Here is a 24,646-nt window from a genome sequence, read left to right on the forward strand (position 1 = left end):
TTTTATCAATTGATTGACCAAAATATTATCAAAGAATCTTCATTTGCTAGTCTGTTTTGTTCCTCAGTGGATTCCTAATGTCTAGGTGTGTGGAAAGTTACTACACCTCTGTCACCATGTTACTCACTCCTAGTACATTTTCTATCTAGGGGTAAAGGGAAACAGTCCACTGAAATGTGACACTCTTTTGGTATGTTTTCTTTGACAAGGGATATTAAACTGGTCTGGAGAAACAGTTATTAGTTGCTTCTCAGTCAAAAGAACTTCTTATTCATAGGGAATATGAGGGCTGGAGTGGTAGCACAGTGGGTAGGGCACTTGTCTTGCACATGGTCTACCCGGGTTCAGTTCCTCCATTCTTCTCAGAGAGCCCAACAAGCTACCAAGAGTATCCCGCCCGCATGACAGAGCCTGGCAAGCTCCCTGTAGTGTATTTGATATGCCAAAAACAGTAACAACAAATCTCACAATGGAAGTGTTACTGGTGCCCAAATAAACAAATCAATGAACAACGGGAGGACAGAGCAACAGAGAGCAAGGGAATGTGAACCAGTCAGGTGTCTATAAAATGTGTGTGTGCACATGAAGATGAAGACAAACTTTGCATATTTGAGAAAGGTTGTTACAAATTAAGATGTATCTGTAACTTGATTTCATGCACAAATGACTCTTTTCACTTGTACCTGTGATGCATGACCACAGGTCATGTAATGATTACCCATCTATACACTGACCACAAAAACATGAGAATTGTGGAATAGTGACAAACAGGAACTTATAGCTCAGCTCTGTGGATGATAACTAAAACACTTCTCCACTGTATTAAAATGATGCAGAGTGTATAAGAGTAATCAACAAAAAAGGTATTTGGCTATGTCTCGAATAGCCCAGAGTAGAGTTCATCAGGTGCCATCACTTTCCTATTGTTTGACCTTGGGAGTTTGTATTTTTAATTTCTGGTAATTTATCTCTACAAAACATTACAAGGGATATGCAACACTATTATTACCCTGAAAGGAATTTCACTGAAGGAAGTGTTGTCATTCAAACTAAGGAAAATATATTTGGGTCATCTCTTTAAGTTATTCATTAAGTAGATTTCACGCTTTCAATTCTAAATATTCTGCTTTATTAAACTGGGACTAATGAAGTGAGTTTTCCCCAGTGTAAGATCCAGTATACTTATGGAAATAGTAGCTAGATGAATTGCTTTGTCTCACTCTTTTAATTATTTCTTTTAAACATTTTAAAATTTAATTAAATTTATTAATTTACACGTCCGGACGGGCCTCATGCATGAAAGAACTGGCAGAGGAACCCAGGCATGTGGGTCCCGGGACTGAGGTCTCCAAGTCTACTCAGATTGGGATTGGGCCTTCTCCATCCAGACCCTCCATCTTCCAGTAGGTAAGTGTCACAACCATCAGCTGCCACCAGTGCCAGGTTGATCCCATCAACGGCCAAGATGCAGAGACTATAAAACCTAGCTCCAGGAGGAGAGCAGTGCAGAGTCTCCTGCCCCCATTCCTGGCTGTCCTCACCAGAGCCCCTTGGAGGGGGGAGTGTTGAGTTTCTCTCCCCCCCTCACCCGCCCCGAGCAGAGCCCAGCAGCTGAGGACCTCCGGAGCCAGCCACGGCCATGTGTGGCTGTGCGACATCTTATTTTTCCTTTGGAGACCAGGCAGGCTACCAAAAGTATCCTGCCTGCAAGGCAGAGTCTGGCAAACTTCCCGTGTGATACTCAATATGCGAAATAACAGTAACAATGATGGGTCTCATTCTCCTAATCCTGAAAGAGCATTGAAATGGCTCTTTTAAAATCTCAGGGCTAGGAAGAAGGAGATGTTACTGGTGCCTGCTTGAGGAAATCGATGAACAACAGGATGATCATGATGCTGATTGTGAATTAATTATTTTTTTTTCTTTTTGGATGGGCTGGAGCGAGAGCACCGCAAGTAGGGCATTTGCCTTGCATGTGGCCAACCTGGGTTCGATTCCTTTGTCTCTCTCGGAGAGCTTGGCAAGTCACCAAGAATATCCCGCCCGCATGACAGAGTGTGGGAAGCTCCCCATGGTGTATTCAATATACCAAAAATAGTAACAAGTCTCACAATGGAGACATTACTGGTTCCTGCTGGAGCAAGTCAATGAACAACAGGAGGACAGTGCTACAGTTCTTTTTGGGTCACACCCAGCGATGCATAGGGGTTACATCCTGGCTCATGCACTCCAGGAATTACTTCTAGCGGTGCTCGGGGGGACCATATGGGATGCTGGGAATTGAACTTTGGTCAGCCTCGTGCAAGGCAAATGCCCTACCCACTGTGCTATTGCTCTAGCCCCAATATTCTCACTCTTTAAGGAGCAAAAGGGAGAAAAATTTCCCAGTAAATATATAAAACCTATAATATCCCAATGTCAAAAATCTTCAGTGGAGATTCATAACTTCCTGAAATTAAGCATTTCTTGTCCTAAGAAATCCATTGAATATTACTTCTTGTTTATTACCACAGACTCCAATAAAAATTAGTGTATGGAGTATAATAATAGTGGTGTTATATAATAATATTGTAACTTGTGTAAGGATAGGTTTGATTCTCCAGCAACCCTAGACTTTAGAATTGATAAGAATATATTTTCTTCCTTTAACCCACTTTTTAAAATTAGATAAAAGATTTTACCTGACATATTGATGAGATTTATATCTATTCTTTGAAAAGTTATGTGCTAATTTAACTATTTATAAGGGTGAGTAATATCTTTAGTTAGCTTGTTTGTTTAACCAAAGTCTGTTGGGGCTAGAGAAGTAGTACAGTAGGAAAGGAAACTCCCTTTTAAGAGATCAAGATGCATTCTATCCCTAGCAACCTATATGGTACCTCAGCACCAACAGAAATGATCTCTGATCACAGATCCAGGAGTAAGTACTGAGAACAGCTGGGTGTGGCCCTAAAACAAAATAAAACAAACCAAGTCTCTTAGACTTTCACTTAAAAATAAAAACCCACCACCACACCATCACATTCATTGCTTGTTACAAATGCCCTTTATTTAAAAATATATTTTTTGGGGGGGATGCACACCATGTTTTGCTCAAGGTTCGCTCCTCACTCTGCTTAAGGAATCATTATGATGGAGCTCTGAGGACTATATGTAGTGCTATAGACTGAACCCAGGTTGACTGCATACAAAGGTAATTGCTTGAGTGCTGTACTATCTTCCCAGCCATTAAATGCCTTTTATTAATATAAACCTCAGATTTTTTGAAAATTATGGAAGAAAAATAATAAATAGATTAAAATATCAGATTAACTTCACTCAGGAACTTGTGATTAGCTGTTCCACTGTTGTAGGATAATGGTTTGCCCTTCCTCCCTGGTCACTGGGAGCTTGTGTTTGTTGATTGCCCCCCAACCTGTCAATTACTTTTGTGTACTGATCAGACTCTGACTTGTAAATATTCTTTCTCTTCTCCTTAATGTCCTTTGAGTGGTTAGTTATTTCAGATCAATTGCTTGTTGTATGGACACAGGAAGACAGTTAGGAAGAACAGCCTGTGGCTTGGGAGTTGATTGACTCTGGATAATATTACCTCCTGGATATCTGCTCTCTCGACTTAAGCCTCAGTTGCTCTTATTTCCTAGATCTCCAAGCACGGTCCTGACGAGGGACTGGATGGACCCTGGGAAGTGGTGAGCTATGAGCTTCCCTGGCATCTAAATGGGCCTGGCCAAAGTGCCATAATGCTTAACTGTAAGCTACGAGCTTGATCATGGACAAATTTTGTCATGATCCAAAAGTAATAACTAGATTTGGACTCTGCTGGGGTTAGGATTGATTGATCTGGCCTGAGCAGTGTAGTGTAAGTCTGTGGTAAGATGTCCCCAGGAGAGTCACCCAACAGGCTTAAAAGTGTCTATTACTATGTCCATACAGAATGGTAAATATTAGGAAGGAGAATTAAAGATGCTAATTAAATTGCAGATCTAAGGAAAGGAGAAACACACCTTAAGGGCTGTTTTGTCCTTGTGGGCTGCAGGTGGTCGAGAAGTCTGGAAAAATATTTTTGATCATGCTTCCCAAGCTCTAGCAGAATGGTCTTTGGGATGCAAGCCCATGTGCTTGTAGCTTGTGAAAGTGCTTGTGAAAGGTTTCAGTTTGGTTTTGTATCTTCTTTCCCCAGGCCAAAATTACTGGCCTGCAGATGTAAAGAAACAATGTACGTTTTGCTGCCTCAAGGTTCTTTCTGTAACTCCTTTTGATGGCATCACTATATTGCAGAGGTACTATGATCTATAGAAATAAAAGAGAAAGGGAAATGTTTAGCTTTGTGATTTTTCCCAAGAAATTTAAAACACGACTTTTTAGCTCTTAGAATATGTGATTATATATCCTGCTTTTGAGAACCAGAAATAAGGTTACGGAAAGTACCTGACCTCTTAAGGGAGGAAGTACTTGCATTTTTGGGTGTACTAACTGAAGAAGCGGGGTGCAAGAAAGATAAAGCCAGAAACATCAAATAAAAAAATCAAATAAAAATTATATTTGTACTTGTTCAACTTAAAACTATAAAACCTAGCTCCCAGAACCGCGCAGCCGCATTTGCAGCCGCGCAACATCTTATTATGACATCTTATTATCTCATTCCTACTTTGGACAAACTGGCAGGCTACCGAATGTAACCTGCCCACATGGCAGAGTCTGGCAAACTCCCCGTGGTGTACCCAATATGCCAAATACCAGTAACAATGATGGATCTCATTCTCCTAAAGAGCCTTGAATATAGCACTTTTTAAAAAATCTCAGGGCTAGGATGAAGGAGACGTTACTGGGGCCTGCTCAAGGCAATCGACGAATAACAGGATGGTCGTGATTCGTGATTCATGATGCTTCCCATGGGGAGGCATGGTGAGAGTATTAAAAAGAGTGGCTTCGGGGAGAAAGGGTTAGATTGTTGGATTGATGGGTTGATTGATTGACGGTTGCTGTGGATTGTTGGATTAAGGATTGGGTGATAGATTGATTGATTGAAGGAGAGACAGCAAAGACAGAGAGATAGAGAAGACAGATACAGCAGGAAGAAAAAATTGCATGGTTAGACAGAGATAGCCACACACAGAGAGGATTGGAGAGAGCTGGGAAAGAGGAGAGATTGAATAAATGGCAACTACAGTAGGGCGTTTGCCTTGCATGCAGCCAACATGGCCGACTCGAGTTCGATTCCTCCGCCCCTCTCGGAGAGCCTGGCAAGCTACCGAGAGTATCTCGCCCACACGGCAGAGCCTGTCAAGCTACCCATGACGTACTCGATATGCCAAACACAATAACAACAAGTCTCATGATGGAGATGTTACTGGCCCCACTTGAGCAAATCGACAAACAACAGGAGGACCGTGATCCGTGAATCAGCAACCAGCTTGGCCCTCGTTCTTCCTTCGACAGTCCAAGGCAACAGCTATCTGGGGTGGAGAAGTGGCTTGAGAGCACTGAACGTGGGCAGCAAGAGAGAGCCACCTACAGAACCCATGAACACCCTTTCATGTGTAATCCCTGCATGCATGAGAGGTTTGCAGAGCCCTGCATATGGGGATTTTCACAGCTCCTTGTGCAAGTGTGTGGAGATTTTATACACTGTTTCTCCCATTATTTTTCTGCTTGCATATTTATTAAGTATTAATGAATAAATAAATAAAGTATTAAAAGAGAGTGACCTCATAATTCAGCTTTCATCTTCGACTACTTACTTTGCTTATATGAAATGACTAATGAAAGAAGAGAATAATCTCTCGAGTATTGAATACATTACATGTTATTTGGTGTTAGAAATTAATTTCTCACACAAAATATGTTAAGATAACAATTGTTTATATATTTTTTATAATAGGATTAACATTGGTTAAGACAGTACACATATATTTAGTAGATCAAGTTTTCAGTTAGGGCAGAAAACTTTCTCTTCTTGAACCATTACCAGTAGCACTGCACTGCACTGTCCTCCCGTTGTTCATTGATTTGCTCGAGTGGGAACCAGTAATGTCTCACAACAAATTGTGTGTTATTACTGTTTTTGGCATATCGAATACGTCATGGGGAACTTGCCAGGCTTTGGCATGTGGGTGAGATAGTCTCGATAGAAACTGCCAGTGACACCAAGAAGATCTTTTATCTAATATCAGTTTTTTTTCTCAAGGTAGAGATTCTTAAACTCTCACTTTTAACTTGCCAAAGTTAATTGTTCACATTCAGTTAGTGGAGGTATTTAATAATGCAATTCAATACCACTTGGACAGATCTAGAGTGGCAGATGTGCAGTAATCACTCATACATGGGATATAAAGCAGCACAGTAAGAAAACAACAAATGAACAAAGTCAAAAGAAATAGAGATAGTATTATATATTAAATATCGATATTATAGTATGTCTATATAATACAGTCTCTTGCCCGCATGCCAGGCTGTCTTCACTGGGGCCCCTAGGAGGGGTGCAGGTTGAGTTTTCCTCCCTGCCCTGACCAGAGCCCCAGCAGCCGCAGACCTCCGGTACCCAGCCACAGCCATGCTCAAGGCCACTATCCACTGCTTGGACAAACTGCACGCATGAAGAAACTGGCAGAGGAAATCAGGTGTGTGGGTCCTGGGGCTGAGATCTCCAAGCCTGTACAGATCGGGACTGGGCCTCCTCTACCCAGATCCCCCATTTTCCAGTAGCTAGGCAGTTACACCTACAAACTGCCCCCGGCACCATGAAATCCCATCAACAGCCAAGATCCAGAGACTATGAAACTAAGTTCCTGGAAGCATTCAGCCACATATGCGGGTGCACAACCTCTTATAGTCTAGGTCTCCTTCTCGGAAAACCTGACAAGCTACTGAGGGTATCCTGCCCGCACAGCAGAGCCTGGCAAACTCCTGTGGCATATTTGATATGCCAAAAACAGTAACAATGATGTGTCTCATTCCCCTGACCCTGAAAGAGCCTCCAATGTGGCATCGTTGGGAAGAACAAGTAAGGAGAAGCTGCTAAAATCTCAGGGCTAGGATGAATGCATCCATTAGTGGTGCCCACTCAAGCAAACTGATGAATAATGGGATGACAGTGATACAGTGACAGTGATGCAGTCTATATAATACTATCACTAGTATGTAATATAAAATATGTAGTATATGTAATATAGATATTATAGTATTAGTTTCCCAAGGTGGGGGTTTGGGCATTGGGCATTGAGGAATTGATGGAAGGGGTTTTGTGTTAGATGATATATACATGAAACTGTCATTGATGGTAATGCAAACTATGGCTCATCAATAAAAATTGGAAGAAAGAAATAATATCACATACCTCCAAATAAAAGAATATTTGAAGAAAAAATGACTATTTCATGAATGAGACAGCAAATAAAAGGCAGAATAAATATATACATATTTATTATATATTTTTATATATGTTTTATTATATATTTATATACATTTATATATACATTTAAATGTTATTGAATCACCATGAGATAGTTACAAGCTTTCATGTTTGAGTTTCAGTCATACAGTGATCAAACACCCATCCCTCTACCAGTGCACATTCTCCACCACCAGTATCCCTGGTATCCCCTCCCTTTCCCAAGGCAGAATATGTTTAAGGGACATGAAAAATAAGCAGAGTTAACTTTTTCTGAAACAGCCCTCCATGAAATTCCACATTTTTGGGAGAACGGTGACTGAGAGGTGTTCTGTGTTGTGCCAACTCTGTTGTGGAGAGAATTAGGGAGTTCTTTTTGAGATACTACATGTTACTCTCGAGATGCTACACCACTCATCCATGAGAGGGCACTGGTGTTTTAGTCCATACTTGGAGTCTCGTCAGAAGAGATACATTTATAAGATAGCTTCAGAGGGACTGGTTAGCCTTTAATAGTGCATCTATGGCTACATTTGATAGAAGTTACATGTGTATGGGGATCTTAGAGCTTCTGTCCTTTTGCCAATGTATTATAGCTATGACCTTCATAACTTGAGCTGTCTGCTGGTAAACTTACCACCCATTTATGTAAGGGCTGATCATCAGGTATTTTAAAATCTAAGAGCATGTATTTAATTATACACTGTACTAGAATGCAGTACCAGGATTTCTAGGGAAATCTTACAAAGCAAGGAAAAGGGTATTTCTTGTAGAAAAAATATGTAAAGGAGGTGTCAGACAATTTCCAGTAGAATGAATAATGGTTTTACTTCTATGGTGGCCTGCGAAATATCTGTTGAACTGAGGGCCAAAGGATGAAATGAATAAGTATCAGTGAGGGTGGCGTGGAAGAAAAGAAACTCTGACACACTGTAGGAGGGAATGTGAACTGGTCACAAAATTTATTATGTGAAATTTACATAATAGGATGACAATGAAAATTCCACATGGCCAACAATACAATCCCAGACATTTTATCAAAAGTCTCTGAAACTTTTCATTAGAAAGGATATTTACATCTCTTTGTCCATAGCAGCTTTATTTGCAATGACCAAAACATGGAATTTGTATGTACCTCGGCAGATGACTGGATAAAGTAACTGGTATATATACTTAATGGAATATTGGAATATTCTCTGCCTTTTAAAAAACGATGAAACTATGACTTTTGGGTATTAAATGAATATATTTACAGGTTACTAATTGAAGAAGAAATAATTACTGGATGGTTTTATGAATGTGTGAAAGGTGAAAAATGAAAGCAAATCAAACTAATAATACAAAAACAAAACTAACTCCTTGATTTGTTAAAAAATATTGAGATTACCAGAATGAAAGGGAAGGAGAAGTGGGTAACTGAGGAGGGGTCTTCTGAGAGGTGGAAGAGCACTAGTAACTGGTGGTGCTATAGTGATTCAGGACACCATGGGTTTCAGGAAATACAGTCTTATTAAACAAACTGACAGGGGAATTCAGAATTCACTTTCAAAATACTGAGAGACCAAATGGTAGTTAATTTCCTTTTAAACCCTAGGTGAGCAGGCTTACAGAAGGAGAGACGAAAGCAGAGTTAATGTTGCTTTAAAAAACTTCTATTAACTGAGATTCTGTGGTTTGCAATACTATTAATAATGGTTTCTCATCACATAATTATGACACCACATCCATCACTAGAGTACTCACCTCCCTCTACCAAGAACCACTAAACCAACACAAATGTTGTCGTTCTGTAATTCAGAGAACAGTGCAGTTACTGCAAATCACAGGATTTTGTTCTTTCCTGCAACAGCACAGTATAGGGAAAAGTCTTGAGTCTTCAAATGGCCTTTTGATCATGATCACTTGCTCCAGTTCAGTTGTGGTTTAAAGTGGCAAGTTTAGCATTTCTCTGAGAGACTTAAAGAAACTGTGACTAAACCTAGTTTGGTTGACCTGAGACCCTGCAAGTTACCTAGGTCCCTTCAGCCTCCTGCCACAGTTGTGGTGACAAGTAATATAAACCTACAGAGGTATAAAATGAAACACCTCTGTAGGATAACAATTGATTTGTCCTTTCTCCCTTGCCACAAGGAGTTTAGGTCTATCAGGTTATACACATCACAGCCCTACTGAGTCACTCCCCTTCCTTTGTTTATCTGTAACCACTTCTCTATGCTCTCTTCCCCAACCAGTAAATCAGGTTTTCCCCTAGTCAGAATTTGTTAATTTGTAAGGTCAGATCCTTCTAAGACACTGAACTTGTATTGTAAGTTAATATTGCCTTTTCCCTCTCCTTATGTCTTTTGAATAGTTTACTTTAATGCAATGTCCTTTTTATGTAGATACAGGAAGACAGTTAATACTATGCTTTGTAATTTAGGATTTAATTCGCTTTGAAAATTATTCATTCCCGGGCATCTGCTTTCTCAATTTAAGTCTCAGTTGCCCTCACTTCCTAGCACCCCCAAAAGCAGGGTCCCGACGAGGGAGGATGGAACCAGGGCAAGCAGTAAGCTATGTGCTACCCTGGCATCGAGATGGGCCAGGCCAAAGTGCCACGATTCTTAACTATAAGTTAAGAGTTTTATCATAGACAAATGCTGTCATGATCCCAAAGTAACGATGAGTCTAGGACTCTGCTAGGGATAGGAAAGACTATCTGACCTGAGCAATGTAGTCTGAGATTGAGATGACCCTAGGAGAGCAATTCTATAAGCTTAAAGTATTTCTTACTGTGTCCATACAAAATGATTTATATTATGTTTGCTTATATGTTTGTTGGACAAGGAGAGGAGAAATCTACCCAGGGAATTCCGTTCTAGGGTGGGTTGATCTGCTAAATGAGAATCTGTCCTAGAAGCTGCTTCCTCAAGGAAAAGAACTCTACCCCTATTGATTGTGACCACACCTATGTGTAATTGTTACCCCAACCTGTTGGCTGGACTGAGCTGTCAGGGTGAGCCCATGTAGACGCTCCTGTGTCCTGACTAGTTTGGATGAGGCTGAATATTTTTTCCTTTCAAACTGCCTTCAGTAAATAATTTCAGTATATTCTGAGAGGCAGTTTTCCTTTTCTCACAGAAACCTGAATGGTTTTTGACAAGCAGATCTCAGGTGCTAGCCAGGCCTGATCTTTGGGATGTAGATTTCAGGCTCTAGCCAGATTAGTCTTTGGGATGCAAATCCAAGTGCTTGTGGCCAAAGAAAGGTTTCAGTTTTGGTTTTGTATCTTCTTTCCGGAGGCCAAAATTACTGGCCTGCAGATGCAAAGAAACAATGTGTGTTTTGCTGCCTCAGTGTTCTTTCTGTAACTCCTTTTGAAGATATCACTGCCACTGCATTGCACCCTTTAGAGGTACCATAATCAATAGAAGAGATTTCTGGGCTCTCTCTATCGGGGTTATAGGTCTGAGAGAACCTGGGTCCTCCATAACATAAATTTCTTTTGCGCCTCCGGCTGAATGAATGTTTGCACTACACCAATCCCTCATGCTGGAGGACGTAATGAGACAGTATATAGTAAACTGGGGGAGGCAGAGAAGAGACAGGAGTGAATGGAGAGAGGATTGGAATAAACTGCAACTAAGACCAACCAGCCTGGCTCTGGTTTTCTTCATTCGCCTGCCCATCACCATCAACCTCTCTGGAGTGGGGGAAATGGCCTGAGATTACCGAACACAGGCGGTGGGAGAGATGGACCACTGCTGTCTTTATGTGTTTACACACACCTCAGTTTTCATAATGTTGTAAACCAACAAGTCAATAAAATAAACAAAAAATATACACATGGGCTTTCAGATGGGAGAAAACAGGAAATGATAGCTTAAACCAGACTGCTAGTGAAATATTTCTTTTCTTCATGCTCACTTTACTCTATATCAGCCTGTTTTGTTTTCTTCACAATGCCTGGCACTAGCAGAGACCATCTTTGTTTTTTATAGCTTGCCATCTTTAGAAGAGAAACTCTTTGAGGGCTAGGATCTTGACTATCTTTTTTAAAATTTTTTTTGTTTTTGGAAACACACATAGCAGTGCTCAGGGTTCACTCCTGACTGTGCTCAGGGATTACTCCTGGCTTCATTCAAGGGACCATATGGGGTGCTGGGGATGGAATCCAAGTCTGCGAGGTGAGTACCCTATCCACTTTACTATTGCTCCAGCCCTGCCTCATTCATTTATATAGCTGGGCATACTTCCTGACAAAACTGGCATCAATATACATCAAATGGGAACATGATAAATATCAACGTTTGTCTAAAGACAATTGGACTGACACATTTTACATCTGTTAGCAAAGGCTGGTCACAGAGAATGAGAAAAACACCTCAGGATCACACACATGGACTGTCAAAGCTTTAGGATCACCTGAGCAGCCATCAGTGATCTAACAAGCCATTGATTCTGCACAATATTATCCCTCCAACTTGGCTCTCAACACCGAGACATCAAGGACAGCAATGCATTGGTAGATGCAGCACAGACTGGAGTATCTTACATAGCCAATCAGCAGGCATCTAAACTATCCTAAATTGTTTATTCTTTCCTGGATGCAATTTTGCTTGCTATTTGTACTCTACTCTGAAAAAAGACCTAACTATTTTTAACCAGGCCAATATTCCAGTCTTAGGGGTTTCTTGTTATGGAGACAATTTCCCACAAGCATTTTGCAAAGAAGACCAAAATAATTATGTTTAATTAAGTACTATAGCTTCAGAGAAATTGAAAAAGCTATGCACAAAGCAACTCTTCAAAGGGTTTTAATGTGGGCAAAGTAAATTGGCTGCTTTTCTGAACAATGTGATGATGATGATGATGTGGTCAGTTCAGCAATCATATGCTGAGGGAAAGTGCAGAGGGTAAGGCATCTTCCTTGCACATATACAAATTAATATTTTAAATAACCTCTTACTAGGTAATTGTGAAATAATGGTTTTCTCTATGAAGAATAGTCTTAGAATTTGAAGAAAAAATATATTTTTTGCTTTATAGCTACACCTGAATGTACTCAGGGCTTTCTCCTGACTGAAATCAGGTATAACTCCTGGAGATCCTAGGAGATATTATGGGTTTTTAGGCATAAAGTCTGGGTTGGCTGCATGTAAAGATACTTCAGGAAAATGCCCTACCTTCTGTATTATCTCTCAGGGCTATAAAAATGTTTTTAACTGGAAAACATTACATAAAATAAACTAAAGAAATAGGTGGAAAGCTCTCAGTTACATATATAGAAATAAATGATTTATAGAAATGCCTATACATTCATATTTAGGTTCAGAAGATTTAATAACTTACAAATATAAATAAAATATTAAATACATTTAAATATAAGTATAGTATTTCTTATATACAACCTCAATTTAACTTGTTTTTAATAATCAGATAATAATGTATAGTTGATCAGGGTTTAGGTAGAATATTAAGAATCCAGAACAAATGTCTGAATTAAGGACAATCAGGCTTACTGAAGTCACAAAGTGGGTTTGTTTCTATTTTTATGTTTATTTTTTAGTCACATTATTAAATGGTACAATCCAGACAAATCAATAAAAAACTTTTTAGATATTACTATATATTTTGTATCAGGCTAACACTATGGGGAATAATCAGAACAATCCTTTTAATGAAGAGGTAAAATTTTGATGAGGAAATATGGCACAGATAGCTTTTAGAATTGTTCAGTTTCTTATTAGGGTTTTTTAGAGACACAAAGACAGTAGGATGTGTTGCTATTTGTGTCAGTCTCTTTCTCCTTCTCTCTCTTTCTCTCTCTCTCTCTCTCTCTCTCTCTCTCTCTCTCTCTCCACACACACATATCTACGTATGAGGAGATTTATTATAGAATTTGAATTACAAGATGGTCAAGAAATCCTAAGTTGTATCTAAATTGTATTTTCTGTTGGAGAATAAGAGAAGGTGGTACTATTCTTAGGTATGAGTCTGGAGGCTTGAGAGCCTGGAGATCTGGTGGCATAAATCTGAGTCTAAAAAACAAAGGGTGTGTGACAGGTAATGATAACAGTCTTGGTCTGAGTCCAAAGCTTCAATGTCTTAGGGAAAGATAAGTTGGACATCTAAGACCAGGTAAATTGAGCAAATATGTTTTTCCTCTATATTTTTGCTCTACAGAAATCCTAAAAATATGGATAGTGTCCCCAATATCAACAACATTGGTGATAGAGAGTTTGTTGTACTTAAAGGTGGAAGGGAATGAGCACCCTGGTGAGGGATGTGATACTGGAACTTTGTATGTATGAAACCCTTCCACTGACAGTGTTGTAAATCACCATGACTAAAATATTTTTAAATAAAAAATTAAATTCATCTGGAAATGCTCTATATCCTCATCCAGAAATAATATCTTCATAAGCTGTCTGAGGATCCCTTAACACAGTAAAGTTGATACATAAAAATGAAGCATCAGTGAGAGGAAGAGATGGAATCCCACACCATCTATACTTCTCCCAAGACCCACCAAGAGTGATGCCAGAGCAGAGAGTCAGGATGAACCCCTGAATACCACAGGGCATGGCTCCCAAACAAACAGTGATTTAACTATCACAGTTCCAAGCGAATAAGCACTCAACTAAATGGACATGGTAAAAATATGAATAATATAACTGGAGTCATGTGACTGTGTCATAACTGGAAAGTTTAAGTTACAAGTTAATTTGGAACATAACTAGATTTAACTCTCAAAATAAGTCATTGGTCTCAGCATTTCTGTCTCTCCACAGGACTCTGCTGTCTTCCTATTTTTGTTCTAAATGATCTTCATTTCCATAAATCATTCCACAAGGGGTCAAACAATAATAAAGTAAGTCAACACCCTTTTCTAATTTCTCAATCCCAATCCATGATATGAACTTTCATGCACTAGCACTATCCTCCCATTGCTCATTGATTTGCTCAAGAGGGCCCAGTAACATCTCTCATCATTGTTGTTACTGTGCTTGGCATATTGAATACGTCACAGGTAGCTTGTCAGGCTTCGCCATGCGGGCAAGATACTCTCGGTAGCTTGCCGGGCTCTCCAAGAGGGGTGGAGGAATCAAATCTAGTTCAGCCGGGCCAGCTATGTACAAGGCAAACGCCCTACCGCTGTGCTATCGCTCCAGCCCATGAATTTTCATAGAGCTGATTAACATGCCTTGCCCAAGTGAAACAGAAGGCAAGGAAAATTGGCTTGGAGGCTGTGAATAGATGTGGTGTTCAGAAAACTCTTAATGATTATGTTATGTGTCCATGAGGATAATGATGAATGTAAGTAGTTAATGGTGAATATCTAGCAAATAATGATAGGAAATCATTTTAGAAATTCAATGGGGGAACATTAATGTGGTTGGAGTAATGAAGATCTATACCAAAGTATAAAAATTAAAAGGACCTTGCAGAATAGTTTGGAGGCATCTTCTGCACCTAATTATTATAAAAGGTTTCAGTATAAATAATGTGAATAAGTTTTGTGGAGAGCAAACCAACGATGTGTCTGTTGTTCAATGTACCAGACAGCAGAACAGCTCTCAGACAGAAATATGAGGGGTCTCCAAGGCAGGGTGCTTCTAATGGTAATTCACCCTCACTTCCAATTTTATATAATTCTAACTAATGAGGTGGGCAAGCAAGTTTTTAATTATCTCATTAAGTTTAGATAAGTTTAGTTGGCTAGGTTCAGACACAGCTGACATGTTTGGGGTCATTTTGATTGTTAGGCAAAAGTTATTTTTCTGGCCACTTCTAGTCTTGAGATAAGAAGGATGGCAAGATGGTTGCCATCTGGGCATCTTTGCTTTACACATGTGCTGTCACTCCTGACCTGTCATGTTTCAGTGTCAGAACTCCCTTTCTCTACTTAACTCAATTTAAACTCTATGCTCTAAGGTCATTCAAGCACTAATTGACAAGTTTCTGCTTCATATGGACAGGACAAGTTTCATTCCAGACCTTGCTCTGTATATTTGTTTCAAGACTTGCCTTTGCAGATTATCAGCAATCCCACCAAGCATGTCTCCAGACTCAGTCCTGAAACTGCAGTGTGGAGGAAGAATTCTACCTTTGCCAGAACTAGATCCCCTGTAAAACAGGAAGATGCACTCTGTGGAAGAGACATCAGTGATCCAGCCCCAGTCAGATGGCAGAATTAGTCTTTTGTAGAGCATTATTTCTGAAAGGAATACCTCATATCCTCAGCTAATTTATTTTTATGCTGCCTTTTTTATGGACTCGCTACACAGTAAAACATTGATAAAAAGTGCTCATTAGGAAGATGTGTTTCTCTGATTACATCATGGAGACTCTTCTTTTATGAACTGCCACTAGAAAAACTCGAAAAACATATGTTTTTGTATTGTCATATTCAGATATAAGCTATATTTATTTTTTCAGTTGGAGTTTACCAAAAGCTTATGTCAGTACTGACCTAAGATCTAGGGTTCCCTGTAACTTTATGATGTTGTAAAAAAATTTTTTAGCACTTTGAAACTGTGAATAAAATTTAAATAAAGATAATTTAAACACATGAGATAATTTATATATTTTGAAAAACTGGAGAATTGATTGGAAACCTTGAAAGAGTGTAGAGTTCTAAATGTTGTTTATTAACAGCTTCCTGGGGGGTAGTTAATAGTAGATTTGTCTTCACATTTCACTAGTAAATAGTGGAGTCAAATTCTTTAGTCTATTTTATTTCATTTTGATAAAACTGCTTCCTATTTCTTTTCCTGAGTATACAAGGTACTTTTTAGACTCAGAGCAGAGTAATTTTCAAGAATATCTGAGCATCTTTTTTTTTTTCTGAAAAGGCAGTACTTCTGTGTCTTAAGCCATATTTGTATTAGCACTTATTAAAATTTTAAGATATTCTGCATATCTAATGTATTATAGCTTTAAGTCGAGTGACTAACTGCAAGTTGAAATTTAACATATTAGATGTTCCTTGGACCCAGACTCCAAGTGTCTCTAATACTGAGTAGGTAAAAGAATTTACATTTTAGCAAGATGTTTGAGCAAGAGTCAGGAAAATTTTTTAAAGCGTACACTGGTCAGAGGAACTCAGTGGACTGCTTCTGGCAAAAGAATTACCTGTCTAGGATAATTCTTGGGCTCTTTTTACAAACATTTTTTGGAAACTTTATTTTAGATATGTCATGAGTTTGAGGTTTATGTTAGGGGATTCACTGATCTAGGGAATAGCAAGGGCCAAAAGAAGGGTAAGATTAGGAAGGTCAGGAAAAGATTAAGATTAGGAAAAAGAAACACCCTGGCATTTGAGAAGGTGAAATGAAAGAAGGTGGGATGTTTTAAGACAGGACCTGACAGCAAACGACCGGTGGGCACATCTTGACACCGTGCTGCCTGTCTTGAAATCAATTTACCTCAAGGTAAAAGAAACCTTGAAGCCAGGAAACTGTGGCAGCTTGGCTTCTCCTAAAAGATTAAAACGTGGTTTCTTCAAGCCCGAGAGCTAGTACAGGGCTTGAGAAACTTGCAATGTGGCACATATGGTCTCTTGAGCACCACCAGGAGTCCTTCCTGAACACAGAGTCAGAGCCTTTGGGTACTCCCTGGTATGTTTCACTTTCCCACTCTCAAAAGTCCAGTAAGAAAGTAAAAGAAGGGAGGATGATCACTCTCCTCTCACAACCCCACTGCGGCTTTGAGTTGGGACCTTTCCTCCCTAACTACTCCCCACTTTCTTGGTTGAGTTTTACCATGTTGTCATTTTCTGCTTCTCAGCCTTTAGTTATGGTGACAAAAGGTGACCCATGGTGACCACTAGTGACCAATATCATAGAGAACCTGAGCTTGGGGTCATATGGGCCTGGGATGTCACCATAGTCAGCGAATTGAGTAAGTTCCCTTTAGTCCTTCTTGTAACAGATGGACATTAGCTCACCAATTTCATCTTTGTGAAAATTGGAAATTTCACAGGGTCTGAACCAAGTCATGTGTGAAATATGGATATTTGTTTATCTTATAAGAATTTTGTTCTTAATCAGAGGGAATGAGAAATATTTATTCAACAAATACTGAGAATGCTTACAGTATACACATTTAGGTGAAATGTTAGTGTAAAATACCTCTCTGTCTGAATTTAAATACATTAGTAATGTTTGTCCATACATGAAAATACTCTCTCTCTCTCTCTCTCTATATATATATATATATATACACACACACACCACACACACACACACACACACACACACACACACACACACACATATATATATATATAAGAATGTATATGTATATAGTCCCGGAAGAGAACAGTGCAGTCTCCTGCCCCGCGCCTGGCTGTCCTCGCCAGGGCCCCTTGGAGGGGAGCGGGTTGAGCTTTCCTCCCCGCTCCGACCAGGGCTCTGGCAGCAGAAGACCCCCAGGACCAGCCACCACCATGCTGAGACCACTCTCCGCACACCTGAAGGTACCGGCAGAGAAAGAAAGGCAAGCGGGTTCAGGGGCTGAGATCTCCAAGTCTACTCAGATCGGGGCTGAGCATCCTCCACCCAGATCCTCCGAATTCCAGTAGGCGGGGGTCACACCCACCAACTGGCCCCCTGGCGCCGTATAATCCCATCAACGGCCAAGACTCGGAGACTATAAAAACCAGCTCCCGGAACCATGCGGCCACGACATCTTATTATGACATCTTATTATCTCGTTCCTACTTTGGACAAACTGGCAGGCTACCAAATGTAACCTGCCCACACGGCAGTCTGGCAAACTCCCCGTGGCGTACCCAATATGCCAAATACCAGTAACAATGATGGGTCTCATTCTCCTAAAGAGCCTTGAATAGAGCACTTTCTTAAAAATCTCAGGGCTAGGATGAAGGAGACGTTACTGGGGCCTGCTTGAGGCAATTGACGAATAACAGGATGGTCGTGATTCGTGATTCATATATGTATATAAAATACACAGGTAGAATTATCCTATAATTGCATTTTGTGTGTGTGTGTTTTTCTTGTTTGGGGGACACACCCAAACTTGAGTGGTGCTCAGGGCTTACTGGTGGATCTGTGCTCAGAATTCACTACTAATAGGGCATAGGGGGTTTTGATGCTGGGGTAGAATCTCTTGAATCTGTGCATTCAAGACCCAATGCCTTACCCAATGACACCTCAGTAATTGCATTTTGATTGTGGCTGGTTTGTACTTATTTTTTTTCTTCTTTAGGTTTTTTTTTTTCTACTTATCTTTTTAACTTTGATTGAAGAGTCTTGGGGCCAGAGAGACTACAGCGGGCACAGAGCTTGCCTTGCACTTGGCTGACCTAGGTTTGATCTCCAACACCCCATATGGTCTCCTGAGGCCGGTCAGGAGTGACCTCTGAGCACCGCTGGGAGTGGTCCAAAAACAATTTAAATGACATTGGGGAATACTTCAGGTGGGAAAAGTGTGGAGCAGGAGAGGAAATAGCTGCTGGAAAGCAGAGCTCCTGCTCTCTGCACTCCCACTCCATCACCCAGGAAGTGTCTGGAAGTTGGGTCTGGCAAAGCCTGCCCCAAGCCCCACGCATAGTGTGGGTACTAGTGTCTCACCAGCCCTGTGGCTGTCATCAGGCTGGCCCTGAGAGCAAGCTAGTTTTCCCTGAGCAAGAGTGAGTTCCCTTGGTCACAGGCTGGAGCCTGCAATTGTTCTATGCAGGAAAAAGAAGGTCATGGGGCAGGAGTGATAGCACAGCGGGCAGGGCATTTGCCTTGCACACGACTGAACCAGGTTTGTTTTCCAGCATCCCATATGGTTCCCTGAGCACCACCAGGAGAAATTCTGAAGTGCAGATCCAGGAATAACCCCTGTGCATTGCCAGGTGTGACACCCCCCCCCCAAAAAAAAAGAAAAGGAAAGGAAGGTGAGTCCTGACCTCTGCCCCTCATCCTAGGTCCATTGTCTACTCTTATAGAAAAGAAATTCAGGGGGAGACACCTTGTGAAGTATTACACTTTTAGAGTACGAGGAGGGAAGAGATAGAGATAGAGAGAGAGGGAGAGAGAAAGAGAGAGAGAGAGAGAGAGAGAGAGAGGCCTTCAAGAGAGAATGTGGATTTCTTCATGGAGAAGAGGGTGGGGGAACCCGTATCAATACAGCCAAAGAAAGGAACCAAACCTCCCAGGTTGAGATACTGAGATCCCAGAATGGGGAAGTGAGCCACTTTTGCGAAATTGTTTTATAGGTTTATTTTTAACAAAATGCTCGGGCTTTCCCACCTTTCTATGTAGGTCTGTTGCTAGGGCTCTTTATGGGGAAGAGCTTAGAGCCTGGTGGCTCTCCACATTCTTATCTCAACCTTTGGTTCCTATGAGAGGATCTCCCCAGCGTGGGCCCAGCTTTCTCTGAGCCAGTGTTGGCACAATCTAGTCTTACTGCATTCTGTTCCTGTGTGCTCAGAGGGAGGATAGCCTTCATGCGTTCAAGGTTGCTTTAGGGCTAATGATGGGAATTTCTTTAATTCCTATCTTGGTTTTATTACTTTCTGAGAACTCATTGCCAGTGTGCAGCTCCCGCCCTCCATTTGCTAGCCTGCTTCAGAAACATGACCCTAGGGTAAGACCTTGGAGGCACTTCCTGTTTGCATGGAGAAAATGTTCCCTCTTCCAGAGAAAATCAGAGAAGTGTGATTTCAAAGTGTGGATGTGCAACGCATGCATTCAGTGGCTGAGAACCACCTCCCAAGGCTGGCCAATGGTGATGGGCAAACAAAGGAATGGGTGAATGAAGAAACAGGGCTAGTAGATAACCAATGGTTCAAACCTAGGTTGGCCACGTGCAAGGCAAGCTCTGTGCCCGCTGTACTCTCTCTGGCCCCAAGACACTTTAATCATCTGATGATTGAGTAGAATAAGATGCTGATGACATCCTGTTTCCCAGATCCGGGAAGGAGGAAGTGACAAATGTTCTGGGAATCCTCATGAAGGTCTAGAAATTACTATGACAGCATAAATATTATTTTGAACCTGAGTACTTGAGTTCCTGAAATCTCAACTGTGTAAAAGCAGAGCCTCCTAGAAGCATTCAAAAGAACTTAATTATCCTGAAATCCACACTCTCAGAGAACCCGGCAAGCTACCGAGAATATCTCGCCCACACAGCAAAGCCTGGCAAGCTACCCGTGGAATATTCAATATGCCAAACATAGTAACAACAAGTATCACAATGGAGACATTACTTGGACCGCTCAAGCAAAATCGATGAACAATGGGAGGACAGTGCTACAGTGCTATCTTTTTAACTTAGGTGAAAAGTCAGGTGGGTGTTTTGCTCAGGCAATGTGTTGGTAGTCTTTGTTGATATCAAACCAGTATTGAATTATACTTTGCTGACCACAAGCTAAATTTGATACTAGCTTGTTAAATCCCCTATTTGTAAAGTGAAAATCAGTTTTATTGATCATTCTGAGTTATAAAGGACTTTAATACACAAAATCAAAATGTCACAAAACTTTTGATGAAAGAATGGTCTGGATAGACTTCAGGAATGTCTAGGAGTTTCTAAGTCTGTCAACTGGAACAAGCTAAACTTTCTCAAAGCTGAATTTCCTACTTTTAACAAAGAAATTAATTAATGACTATGAGCAACCCTACCCCCCCACTCTGCTTGGATAGTTTATTTTCTAGATACTCAGTTTTCTCATGGTAAAATATTGGTAGTGATAGAACTTAACTAGAAGATGAAGTAGTGTGGGGCAGTTAAAATTAGCTCAATATGAAAGTGGGCTGGAGCGATAGCACAGTGGTAAGGCGTTTGCCTTGCACGCAACCAACATGGCTGACCCGAGTTCGATTCCTCCGCCCCTCTCGGAGAGCCTTGCAAGCTACCGAGAGTATCTTGCCCACACGGCAGAGCCTGGCAAGCCACCCATGATGTATTCGATATGACAAACACAGTAACAACAAAATCTCCAATGGAGGCGTTACTGGGCCCACTCGAGCAAATCGATGAACAATGGGAGGGCCTTTACCTTTTACCTTTACCTATGAAAGTGGGCAAATGACCAAACATGATGACCTCTCAGGATCTGTATTACAAACGACTATGCCCTAAAGTAGAGATATAGTGGGGCAGGGGGAAAAAGAGAGAGAGAGTGACAGCAAGAGAGAGAGAGAGACAGAGACAGAGAAAGAGACAGATAGAAGAAAAGTACCCACCATAGATTCAGGCTGGGGATGGGTTGGCAGGAGGAATACGGGATATTAGTGGTGGGAAATGTACATTGGTGGAGGGATGGGTGTTGGTGTGCTCAAAAAAAGTGTGGGCATGCTCTGTGTGCATTCAGTGGCCAGTAGCCGCTACCCAACCACTGCTGCCAATGATGGACACATGGAGGGCATGGAACCAAGCTGGCTGGTGGTCAGTCTCCACTGTTTATTCCAATCCCAGTCTTCATACCAGACTCACACGCCTGTCCTCCCAGTCTGACACACTGGTGACTTCCTGTCTCCCAGCATTAGTTAAGAGCAAAAATCATCAAAGTTTGGGGATAACATTTACAAGTAGGTGAGGTAGCACAGTGAACATATGAAAAGCCCTTCCTTCCAGGGAAGCTCTTCTAGGACAGAATCTCACCTTGCAGGACATCTGCTCAAGGGTGGAATTTCATCTAAGGGCATATTTCTCCTTTCCTTTGCCCAAATCCATTTAAACACTCATCTTAAATTTACTTCTTAATAATATTTCTAGCCGAGCCTGGCAAGCTACCCGTGATGTATTCGATATGCCAAACACAGTAACAACAAAGTCTCCAATGGAGATGTTACTGGGCCCATTCGAGCAAATTGATGAACAACGGGAGGACACAGTGACAGTGATTATGTATGGACATAGTCACTGTCACTGTCATTGTCCTCCCGTTGTTCATCAATTTGCTTGAGTGGACCCAGTAATATCTCCATTGTGACAATTGTTATTGTGTTTGGCATATAAAATACGTCATGGGTAGCTTGCCAGGCTTTGCCGTGTGGGTGAGATACTCTCGGTAGCTTGCCGGGCTCTCCGAGAGGGGCAGAGGAATCGAACTCAGGTCGGCCATGTTGGCTGCTTGCAAGGCAAATGCCCTACTTGCTGTGCTATCACTCCAGCCCATGGATAGAGTAAGAGATATATTAAGCTTAAAGGGTGGCTCTTCTGGGAACATCTACTATATAACCCAGACCACAGTCCTCAGGCCAGGTTAGTCTTTCCTAATTTCAGCAGGGTCCTTGTCCAGTCAACTTCTTTTTGGGTCATGACAGAGTTTGCCATACTGTGCTCATAACTTACCATAAGTTTTATAGCACTTGATCTGCCCAGTTTTGATGCCAGGGTAGCTTACAGCTTGTTCTGGATCCATCCAAGTCCTCCATAGGGACCCTCCTTTTGGTGTGCTAGAAACTAAGGGCAACTGAGGCTTAAGTTGAGTAAATATGACAGCTGCCTAGGAGTAAATATTATTCAGAGTCAATTAATTCTCAACTAATAAGAGCATAACATCAACTGTATTCCTGCATCTATACAAAAAGGACATTGCTCTAAAATGAACTACAAAAATATAAAGAAAAAAAGAAAAGCAATATTTCACTTATAAATACAAATTCCACATCTCTGAAGAATCTGACTTTACAAGTCACAGGGTCTGATTTGGGAACATAAGTTATTAAGAGATAGGGGAAGCAGAGCACAAAGGAAAAGTTAAACACAGAGGATTGGGAGTGCCTTCGGAAAACTGTGATGGGTGTTACTCAGTAAACTTAAACTCCTTGCAGCAGAGGAGAAAGGATGAAACAAAGTTATCCTTCAGTGTAGGAACATTGTATGACTGAAACTCAGTCATGAAAGCCTTGTAACTGTATCTCACCATGACATAGTATAGCAGACTGAGCATAATGAGAACATCCATAGAGTGTCAACTGAGGGAAGGATGGTGATGTTCATTTGTACTTTGCTCTCTAAGATAGGAAAGTTGAGTAAAGAAGGATGTCAGAGGCTTAGCCAAATGGACAAGTTCCTCCTGTATCAGTGTCCACCTCAAGGGCTTAGGATCACGAAGGAGGGGATGGGAGGAGCAAGGTTGCTATTTATGGCAGCCCAGCTTCCCAGTGCCCTGGAGGGATATTGGCCTGTGAGTCTACACAATTTATAAAGCACTTAGAGGAATGCAGTTCCATTAGACCAGACATAATGGACCCATTTAAGGCTTTGCTTTGTAAATATATCGCTAATGTCATTCTGACCTATTTACAGGCCTGGACACACTTCACATAGGTCAGGACCTTTGAGTGAATTTGCTGGTTCTCAGGAACCAGGTCCTTTACCTCTCACACCAACAACCCCATCAATACGAAGGCTGAGAATTAAAAATTGAATAAAAATAGAGAAAAAACTAGCACCAAACAAATTACAGCTTCAAAAGACCATTGAATGACCTTGGAGGTACAAATGTCTGATGATCAGCATAAGGCAATTGTGAAGGGATGAAGAGAAGTCCTTGTTCTGTTTTGTGGTGGTTAATTAGTGGCTCTTTTTATTTTCTTTAGTTCTGAGAAAGCTGAGCCCTACTAAGAGAAATTCCTTAAATAATAGGGTGGAAGATGCATGGTAGGCTTTTGTCTTTCTGATGAAATTTTAAACATTTGTCCTCACATCTTCAAAATATTGCTTGTTTCTGTGTAAATGTAGAACTCAGTACTTTTTTGTTGTTTCCTGTGTTTAAATTTCTTGGAGATGATACTTACTATTGGAGGATCTTACCCTTGTGGTTTACCTGATATCTCCTCCACACCCTGCTTTTACAAGATCATTTTGGCATTACTGATAGTAGAATATATCTATTTTTTTCCTTTTGAGAAGTTCTTTTATTTTTTTATCATTTTTTAAAAATTTTTATTAGTGAGACATTATGAGGTACAGTTGAAGACTTACAAATTTTTGTGCTTGGGTTTCAATTATACAATGATCAATATATCTATTATTATGTGTTGAAATCTTGCAACAATTTTTCTTGGAATTTCTCTTTTTAGATTCTCCCTTTTTAAATATTATGTTAGAAGTTTATAATTGTTTTTCTCATAATATCCCTCTTTTAAATTTGGGGGAATATTATTTTATGTTTTGAAATATAGCAGTGTCTTCCAACTCAGAAATTTTGATAATGTTTTATATATTCATGAGAATATATATTTGTTGTTAGGGCTACCACTGGACGCACTTGGAGCTATTTCTGATTTTTGTTTGCGGGTTCTT

The sequence above is a fragment of the Sorex fumeus genome, unplaced genomic scaffold, assembly GCF_029834395.1.
Source record: "Sorex fumeus unplaced genomic scaffold, SorFum_2.1 ptg000046l, whole genome shotgun sequence".
NCBI lineage: Eukaryota > Metazoa > Chordata > Mammalia > Eulipotyphla > Soricidae > Sorex > Sorex fumeus.